General features: G+C 37.5%; 1 protein-coding gene across 25 annotated transcripts in view; it reads left to right on the top strand.

Moving 5' to 3' along the window:
- Positions 1-24,855, top strand: part of NCOA2 (nuclear receptor coactivator 2) — a 297,951-nt gene that overhangs the window by 87,838 nt on the left and 185,258 nt on the right. For all 25 annotated transcript variants that reach the window (XM_077943784.1, XM_077943763.1, XM_077943788.1 and 22 more), the window contains exon 2: positions 23,502-23,558. The gene's annotated coding sequence lies outside the window, so the exon portion shown is untranslated. The remainder of the gene's footprint in view (positions 1-23,501; positions 23,559-24,855) is intronic.

The raw sequence follows: 24,855 nt of genomic DNA, 5'->3' as shown, positions 1-24,855 counted from the left end.
GAAAGTATGCTTGCATTATAATTGGTGCTAGCAATTCCGATTTTTTTTATTTTAATAATAATTTTAAAACTAGCTTTATTTACCAAAGATTATCTCAGATCACCTGAAGTAAAAGACATTAGAGTTAGTTTCTGTTTTCTGAGAGAATATTTATTTAAGCATCACTTTTTAAAAGCCAGCTAAATTATTTATTTATTTATTTATTTATTTGAGACAGGGTCTCTGTCGCTTCTACTAATGTGCAGTGGTGTCATCATGGCTCACTGTAACCTCCACCTACCAGGCTCAGGTGATCCTCCCACCTCAGCCTCCCAAGTAGCTGGGACCATAGTCCTATACCACCACGCCTGGCAAATTTTTGTATTTTTTGTAGAGTCAGGGTTTCACCATGTTGCTCAGGCTGGTGTCAAACCCCTGGGCTTAAGCAACCTGCCCATCTCAGCCTCCTAAAGCATTGGGATTACAGGTGTTAGCCGCCATGCCTGGCCTAAATAGAGCTCTTTATAAATTTCAGAAACATCATCCAAGGTACATAACATACGTAATAGACATACACAGATGTACAGATGCCAGTTTCCCAATAATTTCTCTCCCTGTTTCAGATTATCCATCTTTCCTGTTTCATTGCTCTAGTCAGTTGTTAGCTAGGCAACCCTAAATTTGTACTTCCAAAGGCATGAATCTTAAGGTGGAAAGTTTACCTCTCAAAGGCACTGGGGAAAAAATGGAAGTTTTTTTCAAGAAAGAGCTTACTTAGGCCATATTGTCTTTTGTCAGATGTCAGTGGTATAGAGACTGTGGACTAAAATTTAGGTCTGAATATCTCCAGAACTCATCTGGGTGGACAGAACATCCACTTCTGCTAAAACTGGATTCATTGTATTTTCCTATGACTTGGTCTTGAGATTTCTGCCTGGGTAGTGGCTATATACTATAGTCCTACCCTGATGGGCCTATTGAGATAGCCCATTTTTTTTTTCTTTTGAAACAGGATCTCACTCTGTCACCCAGGCTGGAAGGCAGTGGTGATTACGGCTCACGGCAGCCCTGACCTTCTGGACTCAAATGATCCTCCCACTTCAGCCTCCCGAGTAGCTGGGACTACAGGCAGGTGCCACTATGCCCAGCTGATTTTTTTTGTATTTTTTGTAGAGACGGGATTTTGCAGAGTTGCCCAGGCTCACCTCAAATTCCTGGGCTTAAGCGATCTGCCCTCCTCGCCTCTCAAAGTGCTGGGATTACAGGCATGAGCCACCATGCCTGACCAGCCACTTTTTAAGAGCACTGAGCAGGAGGAGAATTAGGTCCAGGTGTGTCAGTTCGGGAGCCACAGAGGAGGATTCAAAAGGTATGCTGAGGCCACAAAAAGCCATAGGAATTCACTGCAGAATTTTACACAAAATTTTACACAGAATTTTACACAAAAAGCCATAGGAATTCACTGCAGAATACACAACACAATTTTACATCTGTGTACTCACAGATGAGCCCAGGAGAACATTGAGAAGCCTTTTCAGAATAACCGCCTGAATGCTAGAAAGGCGTATTTTGGAAACAAATTTTGTTAGGTGGCTTTTCAGTTTAGCTTCTGTTTCTTCACTGGATTATTGAGTTCAGGGTGGAGCACATTAGCTGATTAAGCATTATAACTGGACTTAGCATGGAAAACTCTGAAAAAGAAGCAAACTGGCTTGACCTGAGCGCCTAACTTTTATAACACTTACCCAATGTTCCTTTGGTTTTGTAGTGGGGTAGTAACTAAGTGAAATGGCTGGCAACTTGAATTTTTTTGTCAACTAGTTTTAACTGTTTCATTTGCCTTTTGTAAAGTGTTTTTAAAGTGGCAATAAACAATTTTTTGAAAACTTAATTTTTTTTTTTTTTTAAAAGAGATAGGGTCTCACTCTGTCACCCAGGCTGGAATACAGTGACATGATCATAGCTCACTGCAGCCTCAAATTCCTGGCCTCAAGCAATCCTGCCTTGGCCTCCCAAAGTGTTTAGATTACAGGTATGAGCCACTGTGTTGGCCTGAAATCTTTTTAGAAGCTTCTGCATACCAATAGATGCCCCTGGGTTGGCCTAAATTAGGACTCCTTATTTTTAAATGGACTTCTTAAAGTGCAATGCTGTTCATCTGAAATGCTCCATGTAATGGCCATTGTAATTCTAAATTATCTTTGTTGTGATTTTGCCATTTTTATCAGTATTTTCTAGCTTCTGGGACCTAACACTTACTCATATAAAAGACAGGTTTATGCAGAACGTGGAGTATAAAGTTCTTTAGAAATTAAGGATCCTATTTTTTATCTTGAATGTTGGATCTCTCAAATCTGAGGTGAAAGCGTAAGAGGGAAATGCCACAGTGTTGGGTTGTGCAATGCTTTCGGTGTGCCTTTTTGTGCAGATACTTCCTGAAGGTGGTGGCACTGCTGTGTTTTGTGGCCAGTTTATCCTCTGAGGACAGTCTTATCTTTTCACATGCGGTTAATCTAACAGCTCTTAAGTGCTTGAACCGGGTCCACCAGTCAAGTTGTGACTTTTGGCACTGGGATCCCCTTGACTAACTAGCCAGTGATTTCCCCCTACCAAAGCACACAAGAAAAAGAAACAAAGACGATAGAATCCAAATTTCTGTGAATTCTGAAAGCTGGAGATCACACCCTCTACAATAATAGCCACTCATTGCAGCCACGGTCAATTGCCTTTAAAACTGCAACTCTTGCTAGCCACTGCAGACCCCAGGAGTTCATATGCTCTCTTACAGCACAAACTAACCCTGGGTTCAAAAGTCAAAACTATCCAGGGGCTCCACACAGAGATCAGAGTCTGAACTGTGAGGAACAGTATGAGGAAGACAGGAGACTTATAAAAGAGATGGGCAGCACCTCTCCTGCATTCCCCACGGGGTCTCAGGCGTCATCAGCAGTGTTTTCCAGGTCCCACTGTTGGGCACCAGAACTATTAAAAGACAAAATTACAAAAAATTTAGTTATAGACTTGATTGGCTTTTATTTTATTTAACATCAGGTTACTTTTTGGTAAGGGTTAAAGCAGAGGGGACTTCCTTATTACACTGGCTCAGGAAGACTAATCTCCCATTTTCAGAAAAAAACTGATCTGTTTTGGCATCTGTCTCCTTCCTTAAAGTTTCAGTTTGATTATGTGGCGTAGCATGAGTAATTCCAGTTTGGTTTGGTCTGTTCTGTTGGGACCTAGTGTAGGAGCTCAGTCCAAAACAATGGCCTCCCATAATTTTTGTTTAACAGTACCCAGAAGTGGGATTGCTGGATCTGAATGAGTCATTTCTTGAATGATCTGGAAACAAAACCAGAGTGCTGTTTTAGAGAGTTCTATGGGGATTGAAATGAAGTGTTTGGCATTTGTTTAGGAAGGTGTCTGGCTTCTTGGAGTTGGTTGAGGTACTATCATAGGGGACACCCCAGGAGTTGGTAAAAACATGGTGCCTTTAAAATAGCTCACTGAACACGCTTGAGCCCTCATAAACCAAGTTCAGTCTCCAAATCTAGTAAGACTTTGCTTTCAGCCATATGGTGCTTTGACTCAAGAGGAAACTAGACTCTTAGTGTTCACACAAACATAGTTTATTTACCGAGAGCAGATTTTGCATCTAGGCCTACCCTCTGTATTGTTTCTGAAGGTGATGCTGCATTCTCCTTACCTTATGCGTTGCGCGGATGACTCTCCCTAGAAAGCATGTACTGCAATACCTCAGCTGTTTCGTCATTAACAGAGGAGGCTCACATTCAAAGCAATGTTCCTTTAGGAATTTTCTTTAGAAGTTCCAGTCATATATTTAACTCAGTTTCTGCTTACCATAATATTATACCCCAGCAGGGCAGTGTTTCATCGGAATCAGATTAGGGCTCAATTCAGTCCTGAGCCCTCCTGATTTCTCTATCTTCGTTCCTCTCTGGAGGGTTTTCAGGGCTGCCAGCTGTGTGGCCTGTTTGAAAGCATTAGGCTGTGGATGAGGCTTGTAGCAGGAATGTGGGTTTGCTATTAGTGTTGCAAAATCACTTCTTAGGTAGAGAATGGTACCTTCCTCCTGCCTCCCGCAGTCTGGTTTTAGATTATTTTTCTTGTGGTTTTGGTTTGTGAGTGTGTCCTCTTGGCTTTCTTTTCCTTTATTCCTTTTCCCTTTGTTTACACAGATAGTGAAGAAAAGAATAAGCAAGATATATTTTTGTATTTGTTTATAGTGTCAAGTTTTATAGGCGACTTCCCCTTTGTCTTGTGTAGTATAAGGTCAGGATAGTTAAAATGTTTGGAATCATTAGATTTAACTTGCTTTCCCAATAATGCTTTTATTGTTTTGGTATAGAATATAAGTATTAATAATATGGTTATAATTTAGAAGGTGTGGACATGAAAGAATCTACCCATAATGGCATCATCCATACACAACCACTTATAGTGTTTTAATGTATTTTCTTTTGGGTCTCTAAGAGGTTATTCTGTTTGTTTTGTTTTTTAAGTGCCTTTGCTGGAAATGAAATGTCATAGGTTGGAATTTTACCTCATTTTCTCACTTCTTTCTTTTTCTTAGAGGTGTTGAATGCCCAAAAAGACAGCTGAAAGAGGAAGAAATCAAACATAGAATTATGACTTTTGTATCATCAGTATCATCAACAAGCTAGATGATCAACCCTTTATAATCAGTGTCAAATATCGTACCTGATTTCTGTAAGACATAGTCAAAAAATGATTGTGAGGCACAATGCATTGCCTTCCTTAGCTCGCCAAAACTTCTTTACCTTCTAGTATTTTATTGAACATGTTGGAGATTTAGGACACTCAAATAAATGAAAAGGCTCAGATATGTAGGAGTGAGTGGTGTCAACCCACATCAGCGTTTATCATTTCAGCCTTCCTGCTAGATAAAATGAATACGTTGAATGAAATGTCTACTAGAAAGCATTGATTACATAGTACACTTGCGTTTCTATTGTAGGCCTTAGGAGACATGGTTCAATTCTCAAGTCATTATATAACTGAGAAAGACAACAGTCTTGTTCATACATACGGTAATAAGGTTTTAATATTCAAGAAAAGCATAGCAGTTGCTGAAAAACAATTGTGGAATGCTTAAATATGAATCTTTTTCATTACCCTTTTGTTGTTGTTTGTTGAGACAGAGTCTCGCTCTGTCGCCCAGGCTGGAGTGCAGTGGCGCCATCTCAGCTCACTGCAAGCTCCGCCTCCCAGGTTCACACCATTCTCCTGCCTCAGCCGCCCGAGTAGCTGGGACTACAGGTGCCCACCACCACACCCGGCTAATTTTTTAGTATTTTAGTAGAGACAGGGTTTCACCATGTTAGCCAGGATGGTCTCGATCTCCTGACCTCATGATCCTCCCGCCTCGGCCTCCCAAAGTGCTGGGATTACAGGCGTGAGCCACCATGCCTGGCCTTTTTCATTACTTTTTAAATTATATTTTACATTTAGGAAATAAATGCTGCTTGGTTTCATATTTAAAAACCATTTCAAAACCCTCACTTTTCAGTGTTTCAGGGATTTTGTTCTAGTTTAACAATCTGCAGAGTGTACGTTTCTTGTTATATCCATCATACAGGCTTATTACATCATGGAATTTAGGCATTGGAGGTGGTAGTTTTTTTTTAATGTGACCTTCCAGAATTATGCTGTTTGTTATTGTTTTTGTAAGTGGTTTGTAAGTAGTTTAGACTTTATTCCTTAATCTAGCATTTGGAGTCTAAACTCACTTGCAGAGAGGTCACTTTATATAATTTTACTCCATAGATAGAAACAGGATAATATAGGTTGGTGAAACATACTATAATGCCTTTATAAGTCTTTGTGGCATTCTCTACTTTATTTTAAAATATGACTTACTCATTTATTTGTGGACAAGGCAGTTGCCTTTTTTTTTTTTTTTTTTTTTTTTTTTGAGACGGAGTCTCGCTCTGTTGCTCAGGCTGGAGTGCAGTGGCGGGATCTCCATTCACTGCAAGATCTGCCTCTCGGGTTCACACCATTATCCTACCTCAGCCTCCCGAGTAGCTGGGACTATAGGCATCCAACACCATTCCTGGCTAATTCTTTTTTTTTTTTTTTTAGTAGAGACGGGTTTTCACCGTAGCCAGGATGGTCTCGATCTCCTGACCTCGTGATCCGCCCACCTTGGCCTCCCAGAGTGCTGGGATTACAGTCATGAGCTACCGTGCCTGGCCGGCAGTTGCTTTTGAAATTTACTCTCTGTTTATGGCTTGGTTAACAGATCACCTTCTGAATTATAAAATGGATATAATAGGGGGACTGTGGGGGATGTGGGGAGAAACTTGTATAAACATTTTAAGGATTAGGAAGTGACTGACATATCTAAAATCTTTTAGCCAACACTGAGTACTATTATTCCTAAAAAATTTTTCGTGTGTATACCTTTAAAGTAAATATATAACTTACTCTGTTGTTAATTCTTCCAGTTTTAAACAGAAATTTGATTTGTGAATTACATAAGCATAACATTTCATATATATGAGGTGAAGGGTGAGGTTTGAGACTAGAGCCCACAATCTCTTATTTTCTCAAAATAACTCTTTTCAACTTCCCGAGTTACCACTGTTACCAGTGACAAGTCATACCTCTTTGCCTGAAGTGGTAAGTTATACCACTTCTAAAATACCATTACTAAAAACAGCTCATTTCTAAGCTGCCCTTACATTTTCAAAAGCATTTGAAGGTATTTTTGGACTTGCTCAACACTATTAGAAGTAAAAAGAAACTGTGTTTGGTTATTAGGGAACTCATCGTTGCCTAGAGGAAGGGTGGGAAATGCCTAATCCCTTTGGGAATAAATAGATACATCTAGTGTTATAAAATCGTGAGCACAAGATAAATTCAGATTAGCTAATTAGCCTTTGCCTCATCATTTGCTATTTTATAAATAGGGCAAAAACCACACTTATATTAATAGTTACTTCCATGTTGCAAGTAGGTTAATGGGCTCAGTGATTAAGTAATTTATCTTCCCCTTTACCTGTAAATGTTTGTTCCAATTTTAGATACAGATCCCTATAATAGTTTAAGATGGATTCAAATGTTATTTCTCTGATGTAATTTCCCCCCAATTACCTGTCTTTGCTAATATGTATTTAAAGTGTACACTTCATCTGAATTGAAGTCTCCCCAGATTTTTCAGTGTCGGTTCTGGGTATATGATTTAGCTACAGAAGGAGACCTTTTAATATGATATAATGTCATTTGTGTCACAAGAATACACTTTAAGATTATGAGAAGATTTTTTACCATAGTTCTCTATTCCAAGTTGCTGTTGATTACGAAGTACAATATTGGGTCAACAGCTTTTCAGGAAATGAAAAAAGGAACACTGTCATGTTAAATGTACAAATTGTAAGATAATTTATCTTTTCAGAAAAGATGAAAATATGTATGTTAGAGAAATAAGGAAAAACTATAATAATTTTGTTTTTTATTTAGGAAATGGTCATCTTTTAAAAATGTACAGAAGTATTTTCCAAGATGATTTTGTTCACTGGAACAAAAGTGCTTTAGAATGACCATTGGTATTTTATAAAAAGTCTGAAATATGTATCAGTCAGCAAATTTGTGAAATGCTAGATTAAATTAAAGACCTTATGTGCATTATTAATCTACAAATATTCCAAATCTTATTTCACTACAGACCCCCTTTTTCCCCAAGAAAGATACATTGATTTAGGAAATACTGATAGATGGTAATATTTTGATAATGTGTTAAGCCACTGGGATTTTCTTGTTCCAGGAGTCTTGAAAATAATTTTGAGATTTAGAGGCCTAAAATTGTACTGTTTTAGGGAATTTGAGACTATGACATTGGATTTAAAGAAACAGTATATTCATTTAAAAATAAACACCATTTTTTCCCCTTCCTTGTAGTTCTTGTGGATTTAAAAGTGGCTTGTTTCTGGAAATCTCTTGCGTGAGCACTGAGCTAGAGTCAGAAGATCTAATTTCCACGTTTTTCTCGTCTAAATGACTTTAATCAAACCATGTCACTTGACTCAGCCTCCCTTTTGGCATTTTCCTAATGCACATGAAAATTATAGGCTCAACATACCTCACAGAGTTGTTGTAAAGATAAAATAAGATAAGTAGTCTATCTCTAGACATTTGAAACTTGTAAAGTGTTTAGTGCAAGATTAAGGAAATAATTGTACCTTAATTAAGCAAATGGAAGATGTGAGTGCCTTAAAACCCTGTTTAGACTAATGGCTCTTTATTTGAGGATGGTAGAATTTGTTTAGAGCTAAACAGGATTTGGGGACAATTGTGCCACTCCTTTTGTCACTGAGGAAACTGAGGACTAGAAATGTTAAGTGATTGGCCTTGGGTCTCACGGAGATCCAGGAAGATGGCCAGGTCTTCTGACGCATGTTCTGATGCCATGCCAGTCTCTAGACCAGTCTAGAAGAGAACAATGAGCTGTCTGTTAAGTAAGACATTCTTCAGTATCTTCTTCCCAGATATTGCAACTTTTTATAATGGCATGTTAGTAGTCTTATTTTAAAGATCTTAATGATGTTCTTGTTCAGTGCACTGTTACGATTTTTATACTGTGTTTTGGATAAAAAATTAATAAGTTGCTTTTTAGCAATGATAATTTTTTTTTTGCATCACATTTTTAAAAAGAAATTCTGACAAATTACCGTGTAATGTGCTAAAACAAATTATGAGAAAAAAGAAAATACGTTAGTTTATAATTCTGTTACTGTTTCATTGTCATCTGTGCGATATTGACATTTAGAGCACATAGCACTTGTTACCACTTTCCCCCACCCCATTCCTTTAAAAATATTTTCAAGAGAAAATGAAAAGGACAGATGTGTTTCTTTGTGACCTCTTTTGAAAACATCGTTTTTTTCTTTGCCTCAAATATTACTGGGATAAAAAATAGCATTGCTTATTTTTCTTGGCCACACTTAAAAACATAACTGGGAAATAAATGTGTTATCAGTCAACAGATACTTGCTGAGAATCTGTTACAGAGACATTGTGCTAGTTGCTAATGATTTTAAGACATACTATGGTCTTTTGCCTAAGAGACCATAAACATAGTTATTTACGGCTTTGTTCTTTTACAGTGTGATATGAAACATTTTATTTTATTTTAAAATACCATGTAGAATAATTTTCTCTATTTGCGTTCTTTTTGGCATTGTATAAAATTGGAATAGAGAAATGCTACAAATAGAAAGGTATGAATAATTTTAGAGCCCTGAGGATGATATGAAAGGTTAAATTGTCTATGCTTTAATAAAAGGAGCAGTTAAAAATTATTTTAGTCACTGGAATAGTGAGTGTGTTTGTTTGAATTGTAGCACACCTAGACAGAAATAAATCTTGTTAAAACAACAACTTACTACTGACCTTACTTGCTTTGCCCATTTTAGGTCCTAGGATCTTGACTACAGTAAAATAGAAATGGTCTACTATGCACATTTGTAAGGGTATCTTTAAAAGGTTTTTTAACCTGATACTTTATGAAGAAAAAATAAAAAGAATTCGTTACGCATGCCTTGAATTTATGGTCTGAAATCAGAACCCAAACGTTTTATTATATACTACAGTTAACTAAAGTGTGTTTAAATACTACAAACGACAAATAACTTTTTGTGGGATTTTGATTCAATCTTCATTTCCTTCTCGTAGAGGAACTCAAACTCTCGGTCACTCTATGAGATTGGTGGTGGTGGTGTGTTTTTGTTTTGTTTTGTTTTGTTTTTTGTTTTTTTTTTTGAGACAGAGTCTTGCCCTGTCGCTCAGGCTAGAGTGCAGTGGTGTGATCTCGGCTCACTGCAACCTCTGTCTCCTGGGTTCAAGCAATTCTTGTGCTTCAGCCTCCCAAGAAGCTGGGATTACATCTGCCACCATACCCAGCTAATTTTTGTATTTTTAGGAGAGACGGAGTTTTGCCATGTTGGCCTTCCTGGTCTCGAACTCCTGGCCTTAAGCAGTGCTCCCTCCTTGGCCTCCTAAAGTGCTGGATTACAGGTGTGAGCCACAGCACCTGGCCTGTGTTTTGATTTGATCTGAATTGTTAGTTATGTCCATAAAAAGCTAGCTATTTTTTGTTTGGTTTCGTTTTTTGTTGTTGTTGTTTGTTTTCGAGACAGGGTCTTGCTCTGTCTCCATGCTGGAGTGCAATGGCGTGATCACTGCTCACTGCAGCCACAATCTCCTGGGCTCAAACGATCCTCCTGCCTCAGCCTCCTGAGTAGCTGGGACCACAGATGTGCACCACCACACTCAGCTAACTTCTTGTTTATTTTTGGTAGAGATGATGTCTCACTATGTTGCCCATGCTGGTCTGGAACTCCTAGGTTCAAGCAATCCTCCCATGTCAACCTCCCAAAGTGTTGGAATTACAGGTGTTTGCCACTGCACTTGGCCAAAGCTAGCAATTTTTGTGGGGGAAAAAAAAAATTAAGAACTGTATATAGAAAAATACCACTATGGTACATAATGTTTTCTTGTAAGTTCCTTGAAAGTAGGACTTTTTTCGTTTTTTTAAACCATTATATTCCCAGAGCTTTTATATATCCCTGTTTACATATATATATATATATATAAATCTTTGTATATAAATCTTTGTTGGGTAAATGAGTGAATGAATTTTTATTTATCCTTAAGCATCGTAATCCTTTTTTGTGTTTATTGTCATTCTGGTTTCCAGCTTGTCTGCCTGAGATGTTTCTTTTCTTTCTTTTTTTTTTTTTTTGTTTTTAGAGTCCTTATTACTATTTATGAAAGGTGATTTGTTTTTGTTCTGGTGATCTGTTGTTTAAAACAATTTATTACTAATATAGCTCATAATTCTCTGGGTTAGGAATTTGGACAGGGCACAATAGGGATGGCTTGTCTCTTCTGTATCTGGAGTCTTAGTTGGGAAGACCAGGAACTGTCAGGGGCCATAATAGATGGGCCCTGGCTGGGCATTTAATTCTCTTTTTTCATATGGCTTTTCCACATGGCCAGCTTGGGCTTCTTCATAGTATGGCAGCCTCAAGGCAGTCATACATATGTAGCAGCTCAGAATGCTAAGATCTAGGGTTTCAGGAGTCCCAGGCTGAAGCATCAAGGCTCAGAAGTCCCAGAATACTGCTGCTGCTATATTCTCTTGGTCAAGCCAGTCATTAAGGCAACCTCAGCTTCAGGGGAAGGGCGGTTACACTTCAGTTCTCAATGAGAGGTGTAGCAAAGAGTTTATTGCTGTCTTTAATCTTTCACAGTTTCTGTTCAGAGTTTTTGTTGTTTATGTCTTACTTGTCATTATTATTATTAACACTATTGGGCTGTGGTTTATTCTAGGAGGTCTAGCAAAGTAACTACTTCCAAGTATTTAGATATCAAATGGTAATAGATCCTCTTTTCTCTCCATGCTGTAGTTTGTGGCCTGACTGCCTAGAGTGCTTTTTGTCCTAGATGGGCTAGAAAGAGGGGTGTTAGATTCCTTTTGATAGAAATAAGAATTTCCCGATTGGTAGTTCATGCTACAAATGAATTTCCCCCATGGAATAGAAATTCCCAGAGGAGAATACCTATAACTGTGTATCTATATCTATTTGTATGTGTGTATATATACATGTTTTATATATATATATACACACACACACACGTTTTATATATATACACATACACACACACCCCATTTCATGGTAGATAACTTGTAGGCCAGTGGTACCCAGATTATGATTTCATGTTTCTATTTAAAAAAATTTCCCAAATCTAGAAAACTGGCATAGGAGTGCCATAATTTCAATTTTGTCTAGTCATTATATGAAAATGAAAATGACCACTTACTAGCATCACGATTTCAGGAAATAAAAGGAAAATTTAGCTCCATGAAACAGTAAGCTCATAATCTATAATGAAGGCAGATTCTTCACATTTGCTGAAATTTAGCTTTATAGAACAATAAAGCATTACATTTTTTCTTTTAGTTTTAAAAGACTTTGTTCTTTAGCTACAGTCCAGAGACACATTTTGGATACCACTGGTAGGGCCTTTGATTTGTCAGTGAAATTTTTGGTAAACAAAACCTGTACATGAATGATTCTTAAAATCTACATTTTATGGTCATATTTATTATGTAAATAATTGGGAATGTTAACTTGGTTAATGGCTCCTATGAAAAGCACCAGTTTGGTATGTTGCTAGATTCCTTTTCAATACAGAAGATTTTAGTTTAAGACCTATAAAACAAAATTAGATTTACTAACTAAATATAAACAAAACTACCAAATTGATAAGATTTAAATTAGCACTACCATGCAAGGGTGTTTGGCTGTAACAAAATTGCTGTGTATAATCTGCTGAGCTCAGGTTACATTGAGTTCAGCATGTACTGCTAGTAGCTGTGTGAAGATGTTTCAAATCCCCCACATGATTTTTCTTTGCTGAATTCATAGAAAACTTTCTGTCTCAAGATTTGACTTCAAAGAAATTAAAATACTCATCTTAACACAAATGTAAGCACAAATGGAAAATTAAACAGCAATTTCAGATTTTCATCAAAATGAAAGCATGAAATTAGAAAATTTCATGGATGTTTTATGGACATTTATATATATTCTTGGTCTCTGGGACCCCCAGTTTGAAGAAGAATTTAGCCACAATAGATTGTTTTCCTAGCTGTCTCCGACCTTAGGTTTCAGAATTGTCTTCTTTTCTTTTTTAATGAAATTCCTTGTGTAAAGTAAAGTTCTCATTTTGTCACAGCCTTAAAATTTCTTTTCTTCACTGTCTTTTATCCTGCAATATTGTATTATTTCTTCCGTTTTCTTTGCTTATGTAGGTACAACAGCCAATAACTGAATAATCTTGTTAGTGAAACCTTTTTGGGTAACTCATTGTTAAGTTGGTGCTTGTGACTGTGTAAGGCTGGCTGTTAGAAAGTATCTTCTTGATATCAAATCCTTTTCTTTGAGGGAATAAGGAGTTGGGTAGAGCAAGAATTGCAGAGAAGGGAGCCTGGCAGAGGAAGCGGTGATAGCAGCAACCTGGGAGAGCGGAGGCCTTGAATTCAGAATGACCTGGATTCAGTTGGTATTTCTTCCTCTTGCTTTAACTTGAGTAAATTGCTTAACTTCTTTTTTAGTTTCCTCATCTGCAAAATGGATTTTTAAGAGACGAGGTCTTGCTCTGTCACCCAGGCTGGAGTGTGATGGCACAAACATAGCTCACTGCAGCCTCAACCTCCCAGGCTCAAGTAATCCTCCAGCCTCAGCCCCTCAAGTAGCTGGGACTGCAGGCACGCACCACCACACCTGGCTAATTTTTGTATTTTTTGTAGAGACGGTGTTTCGCCTTGTTTCCCAGGCTGGTCTCGAATTCCTGAGCCCAGTAATCCTCCTGCCTCAGCCTCCCGAAGTGCTGGGATTACAGACATAAGCCACTGCGCCCGACCAGCATGTAAAATTTATAGCAGGGGAACTGACATCTATTTCATAACAAAAGGTAGCTCCTGTTGTTCTGTATGCTTAGGGTATTGGAATGCTCATCTTGAGATCTATCCCGTTTTATTTATGTTTTGTACGTTAGATATGTTATCAATAAATTCTGGCTTCACAACTAAGTCAGAAGGCCCTTTCACACCATTTTGTGTACATAGTGCCCTTCCATGACGTGGAGGCTGAATAGCAATTGGTTAAGATAGGATAGTGAGGCCCAAGTTTTAATGATATATTTGTTCCTGGGTTCATAGAAACTCCGTTAGTCATGATGACTGGGAGAAGTCCTGTCATCAGTAAAAGTACTAATCTCTTTGAGCCTTAGATTTCCATCTGTGAAACTCAGTAGTTGAAACTTGATTTCTAAGTTTGCGCTAGATCTCAATTTTTTTCCCAAAATGGTAGTGTTGCTATAGGATCCAGTTTTCTCCAGTATTCCTCAATGTTTTTGTTAGAACCCAGGCACCTAGTAAAATGAAAAATCCTGTTTTTAGTTTTTTAGGAAGATGACAAACTCTGTAGTCCCACACAGTAGGGGCACATTTCTTATGCAATCTGTTTTCTGATAACATTTCTTCTGAGTGACATTTGGATCCATGGGGGGGGGGGGTGGTGACTCAGTAAAATACAGAAAGTTGATTAAAATGTGGCTAGGGCCGGGCACGGTGGCTCAAACCTGTAATCCCAGCACTTTGGGAGGCCGAGACAGGTGGATCACGAGGTCAGGAGATCGAGACCATCCTGGCTAACACAGTGAAACCCCGTCTCTACTAAAAAATACAAAAAAAAAACTAGCCGGGCGAGGTGGCGGGTGCCTGTAGTCCCAGCTACTCGGGAGGCTGAGGCAGGAGAATGGCATGAACCCGAGAGGAGGAGCTTGCAGTGAGCTGAGATCCGGCCACTGCACTCCAGCCTGGGCGACAGAGCAAGACTCCGTCTCAAAAAACAAACAAACAAACAAACAAACAAAATGTGGCTAGGTACTAACTGCTCCACAGGTAAGTTCTTCACTGTCCTGCACAGTGAGATGCAAAGCTTTTCTCTTAGTCTGGTGCTAGCTTTTGGAATACTACATTCTTTCTACAACTCTGTAAAATATTGACATACTTAAACACATAATACATAATTATAATTTGAGTCAGAAAATAAACTTATTTTTGTTTCATTAAAACATTATGGCTATGAATACCTGTTATACACACTTGTGAGCTGTTTTCAACTGTTTTTATTTTTAAAATACTCTTCATTTGGTGCTTGCTATCCCTTGTTTTGGTGGGTTGGTGCTGTCTAGCAGTCAGGCAGAGCAGTAAAAATACAGGTCCTGTGCTCGGGCAGTCCCGGGTTTGACATCCAGGTCCGTTGTAAGTTTTTCAACTTTAGATAAATTGTGTCACCTTACTGTCTTCCTTTTTAAGGAGACACCTCCTCTCCTGCCCTCCTACATGCTTTGTGTGCATTTTAAAAAATTAATGTTCTCTTTATTGTGTTGAAATAATGATTTTATCTTAATGCGGTCATGTTCTGTTGATAGATTTGACCTCTCTGTAGGGAATTGACAGTAACCATCATTTGGGGAAGGGTGCCTTTGGTGGCAAGTTTGTGCTGGTTCTTCTGAGGCTGTCTTTGAGGGTACTTCAGGTATAGGGGGTTAAAGACTGCCCCTGCACTTTGTAGATATATGTATATAATGTTAATGTTGGCTGGGCATGGTGGGTCATGCCTGTGAAACCAGCACTTTGGGAGGCCTAGGTGGGAAGATCACTTGAGGCCAGGAGTTCCAAGTCCAGCTTGAGCAACATAGCAAAACCCTGTCTCTGCCAAAAAAAAAAAAAAAAAAAAGAATGAATAAATAGATATGAAAATCAGCCAGGTGTGGTGGTGCATGCCTATAGTCCTAGCTACTCAGGAGGCTGAGGTGGATAGATCAACTGAGCCCAGGAGGTCGAGGCTGCAGTGAGCTGTAATTGTGCCACAGCACTCCAGCCTGAGCAACAGAGCAAAACCCTGTCTCAAAAAAAAAAAAAAAAAAAAAAAAAAAAAAAAAAAAAAAAAAAAGCTAGTTACTTCTGGTTCACTTTCTTTTCTTACCCCGTGGTCTTAAAATATTGTGCATGTAGTCACCAGGCGCAGTTGCTCACATCTGTAATTCCAGCACTTTGAGAGGCCAAGGCGGATGGATCACGAGCTCAGGAGTTCAAGAACAGCCTGGCCAAGATGATGAAACCCCGTCTCTACTTAAAAAAAAAAAAAAACAAAAAAAACACCAACAAAAAAATTAGCCAGGCGTGGTGGCGGGCACCTGTAATCCCAGCCACTCAGAAGGCTGAAGCAGAGAATTGCTTGAACCTGGGAGGCGGAGGTAGCAGTGAGCTGAAGTCATGTCACTGCACTCCAGCCTGGGTGACAGTGCGAGACTCGTCTTAAAAAAAAAAAAAATTATGCATATAGTCATGCATCACCTAAATGCATTCTGAGTATTGCATAATTAGGCAAGAGTATACTCACACAAACCTAGATGGTCTAGCCTGCTACATATCTAGGCTATCTGATGAAACCCATTGTTTCTAGGCTACAAACCTGTGTAGCATGTTACTATACTGAATACCGTGGGCAGTTGTAACACAATGGGAAATATTTGTGTATGTAAACATGTCTAAATATAAAGAAGGTGCAGTAAAAATATGATATAATATTACAGGACCACCATGGGATATGCAGTGTGTCATTGACAAATGTTGTTATGTATTGCATGACTGTATATTATACAGAGTCTTGAAGTGTTTTATAGGCTCGTCTGTATTGTACCCAAGGGATATAAAAGGAAGGATTCTAGGCTCAGTTGTGTCAGAGTGGTCATTGCAACAGTAATTAGGGGAAACAAGCTAAGGAGAAGATGAATTTCTGAGGGGAGTTTATAATCTAAAAATTATCCACACTATTGGCAGAAAAACAATAAAAATTCTACTTATGGTGTGTTGGGGCCTTTTTATTTGAGGTGGGAGTGGATCGGTTGTTAGGGTGGCATGCTCTGCTCTTGTCTTGGTGGGGAACTATCCCTGAGCCTTTTACCTCTGTTTAAGAAAGATTAATTTCTGCCCAAGAACTTATCTTTTTTCCCCCCTGTAATTCTGTTAAAGACTGTTGTCAGTTTTTTGGCAAAGCACCCTAATAAAAGCCCTAGGACTTCTGCAGTTGTTTGAAAATTAGTAGTCCAGCAGCAGGTTATTGTCTTACCCAAAGATGATGCAACCTCATCCTTGCCCTCAAACAGCTCACCGTCTAGAGGAGAAGATAAGTTTTAGTATAAGGTAATGACAGCAATCATTTGTACATGCTGTATCCAAGTCCTTATTTCCTTTTCACATGTCAACACTTCAGCCTTCTCTAGATTGATTTATATCTTTATCTCTCCATTGAAAGTGTCCTTATAAAGGACACCAGTAATTTCTGGTTGCCACATCAAGTAGAAATCTTAATTCCCAGTGTCATTGAACAATGTTGACCACCCTCTCCTTGGAATTATCTCCTCTGGAATTTTATAGTACTTGTCTTTGCTGGTCTTCCTCTTGTCTTTTAGGTAATTTCTTCTCATTTTCCTTGGTCAATTCCTTTTCTACATAGTTTTTACCTGTAGAAATTCCTCAAGACTTAGTTCCAGTCTGCCACCCTCCTTTCTTTATATTTTCTGCCAAAGAAATCTTAACCATTCTTTCAACTACAGATATAAGATGATTGGTTTTTTAGGTCTATCTCTGGGCAAGAATACTAGTCTTTAGAGAATTGCTGTTTTTTTAATAGTTTTATTGCCTCTGACCGTGGTAGGCAAGAGACAAGATGGAAAGGAATGGGCATAATGAGATCCATGAGTGTGATGGATATATTATTTTTCACTGTGTCATACATGTAAATTGTGGATGTGTTTGTAACTGTAGCTTAAGAATTTTTAAACTGATATATTTTTTCTATATATCTGTTATAATTATGGCCTATGAAGTTTTTTACATTTAGTAAGGATGAAAGTTTATTCAATTGTATATCTAAATCTCTACTTGTTTAACTTATGACTAATTGTACTTTCTGAAGCTTTTTATTAAACTGAGTTAAAATAACAAAAGAACATCTTATGACTGACTTTCAGTTAACTTTAAGCACTGGTTTTATTAACCTAAAAATTTCTCTGTATTAATTTGTATACCTTAATAGGCAAAATGAATAGTTGGAAAGAATAATTAGGAAGTTAGTTAATGTTTACCCATAAGTTATCAGGGCTAAATGTTATTTTAAGGAAGTTTTGCCGTGATACTGTTGACCTTACAGAGGACTTTGGAAAATGAAAATTACCTTTAAACATTTCATTAGTTAAGAGTTATTGTCTGCAGTGGAGGTATAGTCTTTTAAACAGAGAAAGAAATCATGAGCTTGTCTGCAGTATATATAGAAGTTAATCAATTCATTTATAAATTATTCTTCTGAGGTCTAGATGCTTATTTTTAGCACCATCAAACTTATTGGGGAACAATTTTACTTTGCATGTCTAGTCCTCATTCTTTATATTATTAAGTCTTCTGCGTGAAACTTTGGAATTTTACTATTAAAATTCATATGAAGGCTATATATTAGGACACGTTTGCATCACATATATATGTAATATATTTGTATAATAACAATATCATGTTCAATAATCTGAAATAGTTTTCAGAGGTAAGTCTTGAAAGTATGACTGTTTCTTCTTGGGATTATATGCTATGAAATGTGACTTAAAGGTGTTTTTTATGTTTGAGAGTTTGTGCTTTTAAGCAAAAGGGAAAAATAAATTTTGTATTAATCATACATTATGGGTGTACACTATGGGTATATATTCACATGTGCTTGACTGGAACTATTGAAAAATCTTAAGTAATTTGAGCAGTCCTTCCTTAGCTTTTTCTTCTGTTCCCCGTGCATTCTCTTTTTTCCTGCCAATCTGTCTGGCTGGCTTGATTAGGGTGGTGCTGGCTGTCCCGAAACATGAAGTGTGATAGTTGTCGGGCTGCCCTTTTGTTTAGTCATCTTTACAACAGCCTGTTCCATGTTTTCAGTTGTCCATAAAAAAGACTTGGTTGTTTTGGGTTGACAAACATACCTTTCTTTTCTTTTCTTTTTTTTTTGAGAAAGGGCTCACTCTGTCACCTAGGCTGGAATGCAGTGGCGTGATCACGACTCACTGCAGCCTTGACATCCATAGCCTCAGGTGATCCTCCCATCCCAGCCTCATGAATATCTGAGACTATAGCTGTGCGCCACCATGCCCAGCTAATTTTTTTGTATTTTTTGGAGATAGGGTTTCACCTTGTTGCCCCAGGCTGGATTCGAACTCCGGGACTCAAGTGGTATGCCTGCCCAAGCCTCCCAAAGGGTTGGAAATACAGGCGTGAGCCACCATGCCCTGCGACAGACATATCTTTATTTACATACTAGCTCTATTATCCTTTGATTGTTAGCAACTTTGAGAAAATTGTGAGGCCTGCATTTGGGCTGAGAAAATAATAATGCCAAGATTTATTAACAGTGTCTGCCAAAGGTGCAGGATGTAGGGAATACCCTTTGCTGGTCTTGTTAGTACTATACCAGAAACCTCAAGAAGGCAGTTTTCAGGTTGGTTACATTTCTGCCATTTGCTTTTTCAAATAAAGTTGGCAAAAATAGCATTATCAAAACAGTGACCTTCTGTAACAGCCTAGTGGATAAGATCGTGTATAAACTCCAGAGTCAGACTCTTGTGGGTTAGAACCCAAACTTTTACTAGTGCATCAGCTCTCTGGCTTTAGACAGTTCTTTACTCTCCAGTTAGGTTTCTGTATCTATAACGTGGACATGATAGTAGCAGGGCCTACCCTCATAGGATTGTTATGAAGATTAAATTAGGTAACACACATAAAGTTCTCCACTCAGTGCTCTCACAGAATAAGCATTCAATAAATGCTATTCATGCTATTGTTACATTGTTGTTAAGCCAAAAAAAGTATGGCACATCTCTTATTATAGTAGTTATAAATTAAAATGTTCTTTTAGCCAGTATTACAGCTGTCATTTCATTTTCTTCCCAGTTTACATTGCTTCCTCTGGGTCTGTTTCTACCCATTCATTTAAAAAATAAATAAAATGAAATATTGAGCATATCTTCTCCAGTTCTCCCCCACGCCCTACTATCAACCTACACGGCTCTAATGCTGCCAGCTGTCTTTTTATGTGTGGTGTAGATTCAGTTCTGACTTCATTTTTTGACTCAGACTAGTGAGGTGTTACTCCACCTGCTAGTTGATGCTCTACTTGGCAGGTGTTCACACCACCATATGCAGCTAGAACTACCTTTACCCTTAGATCTCCTACTCACGTGGAAACTGTAGCTATCACACAAGAAAGAGCAAGGATACACTGGTGCATTTGTGAAAAATCACTAAAATATTTTTTAACATTAAATTTCTTTTTGCTTTTTAAAAATTGAGGTGTAATTTGCAGACCATAAAATGCACCCATTTTAAGTGTACTAAAGCAGGAGTTTCAGTACATTTTTACAGTCATATATATCTTGTGTCTGTTATTCATCTTTCTTTAGGACACAGTTCAGTTTTAGAACAATTTTATCACCCCACAGAGTTATCTTGTGTCCATTTTTAGTCAGTTTCCATTTCCATATCCTGACACTGGAAACTGTCAACCTGCTTTCTGTCTTTATAGGTTTACTTTTTCTAGAAATTTCAAATAAATGGAATCATACAATACAGTAGATGTTGTATTTGTGTTAGTCTTCTTTCATTTAGCATAATGTTTTTGAGGTTCATTTGTGGTGTTCACATATTGATAATTCATTCCCCTTTGTTGAGTGGTATTCCATTGTATGGATGTACCGCATTTAAGAAAATCCCTTGATAAATATTTGTATTCTTTCCAATTTTTGGCTATTGTGGACAATAACTGCTGTGAACATTTCCATTCAGCTCTTTGTATGGACATCTCTTCCCCAAAAGAAATGAAAACATCAGGGATAAAATTGCATTGTGTAGTGAGAAACTTCCAAACTTTGTTCCCAAATGGCTGTACTATTGCATTTTCTCCCAGCAGTGGATTTAAAGGGGTTCTGATTTCTTCATATCCTTGTCAACACTTTGGATAATTTTACTGGTTGTGTAGAATATTTCATTGTGGTTTCAATTTCCATTTTCCTAATAACTAATGATGTTGAGTATTTTTTCATGTACTTTTCCTTATTGTATGTCTCATGGTTAGTTACAAAATATTTTGCCCATTTAAAAATAATTGAATTATTTGTCCTATTATTAAGTTCTAAGAGATCTTTATATATTCTAGATACATGCCTTTTATCAAATAATGTAACTCCTTATGTAATATATTCTAGGTATATGTCCTTTATCCAATAATTATTTTGCAGATATCCCCCAAATTACCCCTACTCCTTCCCTTGAAACACATTCTTAGAGGGGCTTTGTGAAAACTCTCAGGACAGACCAGTAACAAGATGCTTCTTTATAACAGAGCTTTTATTACCTGCATTTTTGCTTTAAATGACAACTAGTTTTTCTTAATAACTTACAAAATAGTTTGTAATTCTGTTTTTATGGAAGTATTTTATTCCTTTTGTTTAAAATGTTACACCAAGGTATCTGGATGTTTGGAAATTTCAGTATCTTTGTATCTCCTAAACATCTTTCTTTTTTTTTTCTTTTTCTTTTTTCTTTTTTTTTTTTTTTTTTTTGAGATGGAGTCTCACTCTGTCGCCCAGGGTGGAGTGCAGTGGCGCGATCTTGGCTCACTGCAAGCTCCACCTCCCGGGTTCGCGCCATTCTCCTGCCTCAGCCTCCCGAGTAGCTGGGACTACAGGCGCCCGCCACCACGCCTGGCTAATTTTTTAGTATTTTAGTAGAGACAGAGTTTCACCGTGTTAGCCAGGATGGTCTCGATCTCCTGACCTCATGATCCTCCCGCCTCAGCCTCCCAAAGTGCTGGGATTACACGTGTGAGCCACTGCGCCTGGCCAACATCTTTCTTTAGCATGGGTGCATTGACACTTTTGCGTCATGTTATAGTAGCTTATTAATAAAAGTTTACTGAATAGTATAGAGCCAACAGTAATCATTTAATCTCATTCCTACTAATATCACAAGTTTCAGCTCATGATTGTTGCATAATATGATGTCCTTGAGCAAATTAGTTGTTGGTATAGAATTATAATGGGCTTAAGTAGGCCAGCATAATGAATGCATTTATCCCAATAGTGCTAGAAAGAATTGATGACTCCTATTACATAAGTTTATTGCACACTATTCACTGACTGCCACATGAGTATAATCCATTCAGTTTATTTACTGTGATAACTTCTTATTTGCATATAGATTCTTTTTGTTTGTTTTTCATGAAGTATCTCTGATTAATACACTAGCTGCATGTCATTATATATGATGAGCTCAAGACTGGCCAGGTCTTGGTAAAAATCAAAATGCCATCTTTTTCTGTTTCTCTCCCCTGTAGACCTCTTAGATTATGAAATCAGATGTTTCTAGTGTCCAAGAAAAATAGTAATTTTGATATTAAATTGATGTTAACTTGTTTGTGCTATTGGATTCTATTTACTGTTTTAATGAGTAAAGGGCTCTTAAAGGAATTAGTAGTGCTTTAAGTTTTGATAATCCAAATTGTAAATTCTTACTGATGGATGTCATCTGAAGGAAGAAAAATCTAGTAGCTTAGTTGTAAAAACATTCCTTGGAGCTGATTAAATCTAGTAGTGTTTAATGTTTTTTTAAAAATTATTCTTAAAAAGAGATATTTTCAGTATCATTACCAGTACCAATCAAGCCACTTGTCTTGAGTCCATAAAATATACAAAAGCAGTAAATATTAATATACATAAAATGCCTTAAGCACATACCCTTGTTTTCATATTCCTCATTTTGTTTCTTGGGAACAAGCTTAATTGGTGCAGTGGAAGAATCAGACGAAAAGCTGCAGGCTCGTTTACAGTGAAGCACTTTGTTCGCAAAGACACAGACTCTGAAGAAACTTTGCAAACAGTTGCCCTCATTATTGAAAATATTCAGTTCTTCCTTTTCTTTTTCCTCTTTTCTCTTGCAAATTATCTTGGTTATTATAACATGATTTTTACTGCCCAAAAAGGCTTTCCTTGCCTGGGCATGGTGGTTCACGCCTGTAATCCTGGCATTTTGAGAGGCCAAGGCAGGAAGGTCACTTGAGGCTGGGAGTTCGAGACCAGCCCAGGCAACTTAGCAAGACCCTACCACTACAAAAAATAAAACTTTAGCTGGGTGTGGTGGCATATGCCTGTAGTCCTAGCTACTTGGGAGGTCGGGGCGGGAGGATCACTTGATCCCAGGAGTTTGAGGTTGCAGTGAGCTGTGATAGTGCCACTGCATTCCAGCCTGGGTGACAGAACAAAACTTTTGTCTCTGAAGGGGGAAAAAAAAGATATTTCTTGAGATAACAAATTATTTAGTCATTCAGGCCTTTTGGTTCCATATAGGTAAACTGTAAATCATGGTAAATTAAGATTAATATGTGAACTTTATTTATTCAGCACACATTTTCTGCCTGTTACAGTGTGCTGGGCATGGCCCTAGGAATGCAGCGTGGGAGTAGGTCACTAGGGCCTCCTGCTTTTACTCAGCTTTTTGTCTCATAGGGAAGGCTGGTGGTTAGACAAGCAGTTAAAGTATAAGGCTGGCAACTGAGAAGTTGTAGGCACTTCATAATTCACAATGAAATGTAGCCTTATATATTTTACATTATCTTGTACAAATAAAAGTAATGCAGCAAGTCTACTTCTTGATTTACCTTGCAATTTAATAAGAGATGTTATTAATGAATATTACTTGTGTATTGATGGCAATTAACAAGTATTACTTGAAAATCAGTTATAAAAATCACATCTGCTCTAAGGAATCCAACAGGATTCTGCAGATTTTATTCATGTTTATTTGTTTGTTTATATTACAGATTTCTCTTGGATTTGGCTACACACTTATAGATCTTCTGCACTGTTTACAGGCACAGGTGAGTTAACGTTGAATTCTTCATATTGGATATTTTGATATTTAATTAAAATATTTTTAAATTCTATATGTAGTTTAGGAAAGTAATATGTAAATAAGATGATTATAAATAAAAACAATAAACTGTATGTTTGTCTGTATTTCATTTTTATTATGAAAGTTCCTTACAAATGTATTGGAAATAACATTTAAAGGTAAAATGCTCATATCTGTTTATCAGTGGTTACTATATCTATTTGGGATGAGTTTACATTATACCTATTGAATGAGTTGATTACAATTTATTCTAATTTCATAGCTTGACGTAATGTTTATATTTATTTTTATGTGTAAAAATTTGAGTGGTAGTATTTCTCATTTCTTAGCAAACTAGCATAGAAGAGGAGAAAAGGAAAGTTACTACAGATTTTAGCAGCAAATCTCACTTACAGGGGTAGATATTATAAAATGCAATGAGCCAAACTTTCTTGTCCAACCTGTGTAAAATAGCTTCTCAAGCACTCCATATCACACGGCTGTAATTGATTTTTATCATAATATTTATGATCATGTGATATATTTTTATTTATTCTTTACAACTTTCCCTACTAGCTTTGTGAACATCAGGACCATTTCTATCTTGTTTAAAACGGCATCCCTAACCCTTAGGATGGTGCCTAGTATACAGTAAAGACTAAATAAACATTTGTTAAAGTAATTATTGGGTAATAAACATTAAGAATATATTCATATTCAGAGATATTGAACTTTGTAAATACAAATAGAAATAGTTTCTTAAGCTTATTTCGTTTTTTCTTTTTGAGATGGAATCTCGCCCTTTCACCCAGGCTGGAGTGCAGTGGTGCAATCTTGGCTCACTGCAACCTCCGCCTCGTGGGTTCAAGCGATTCTCCTGCCTCAGTCTCACGAGTAGCTGGGATTACAGGTGCCCACCACTATGCACCACTAATTGTTTTTGTATTTTTAATAGAGACGGGGTTTCACCATGTTTGCCAGGCTGGTCTTGAGCGCCTGACCTCAAGTGATCTGCCTGCCTCAGCCTCCCAAAGTGCTTGGATTATAGGCGTGAGCCACCACGCCCAGACTCTTAAGCTTATTTCTAGATATGACATTAATTTATACCGTGAACTTTAGGTATATAGCTCTTAAATGTTATGAAAAATTAGCTGTATTAGATACTTTATATATCCAAATATGCTTAATCAGGGTAGAATTAAGAAGATAACTCTTCCAATTCCACATTTATTTTGTCACTGTCCCAGAAGGTACTTACAGTCAAGTAAAGAACAAACCCGAAG

This window comes from Macaca mulatta, chromosome 8 (assembly GCF_049350105.2).
Source record: "Macaca mulatta isolate MMU2019108-1 chromosome 8, T2T-MMU8v2.0, whole genome shotgun sequence".
Classification (NCBI taxonomy): Eukaryota; Metazoa; Chordata; class Mammalia; order Primates; family Cercopithecidae; genus Macaca; species Macaca mulatta.
The sequence above is the reverse complement of the archived record's forward strand: the minus strand, read 5'-3'. Positions and strand labels throughout refer to the sequence as shown.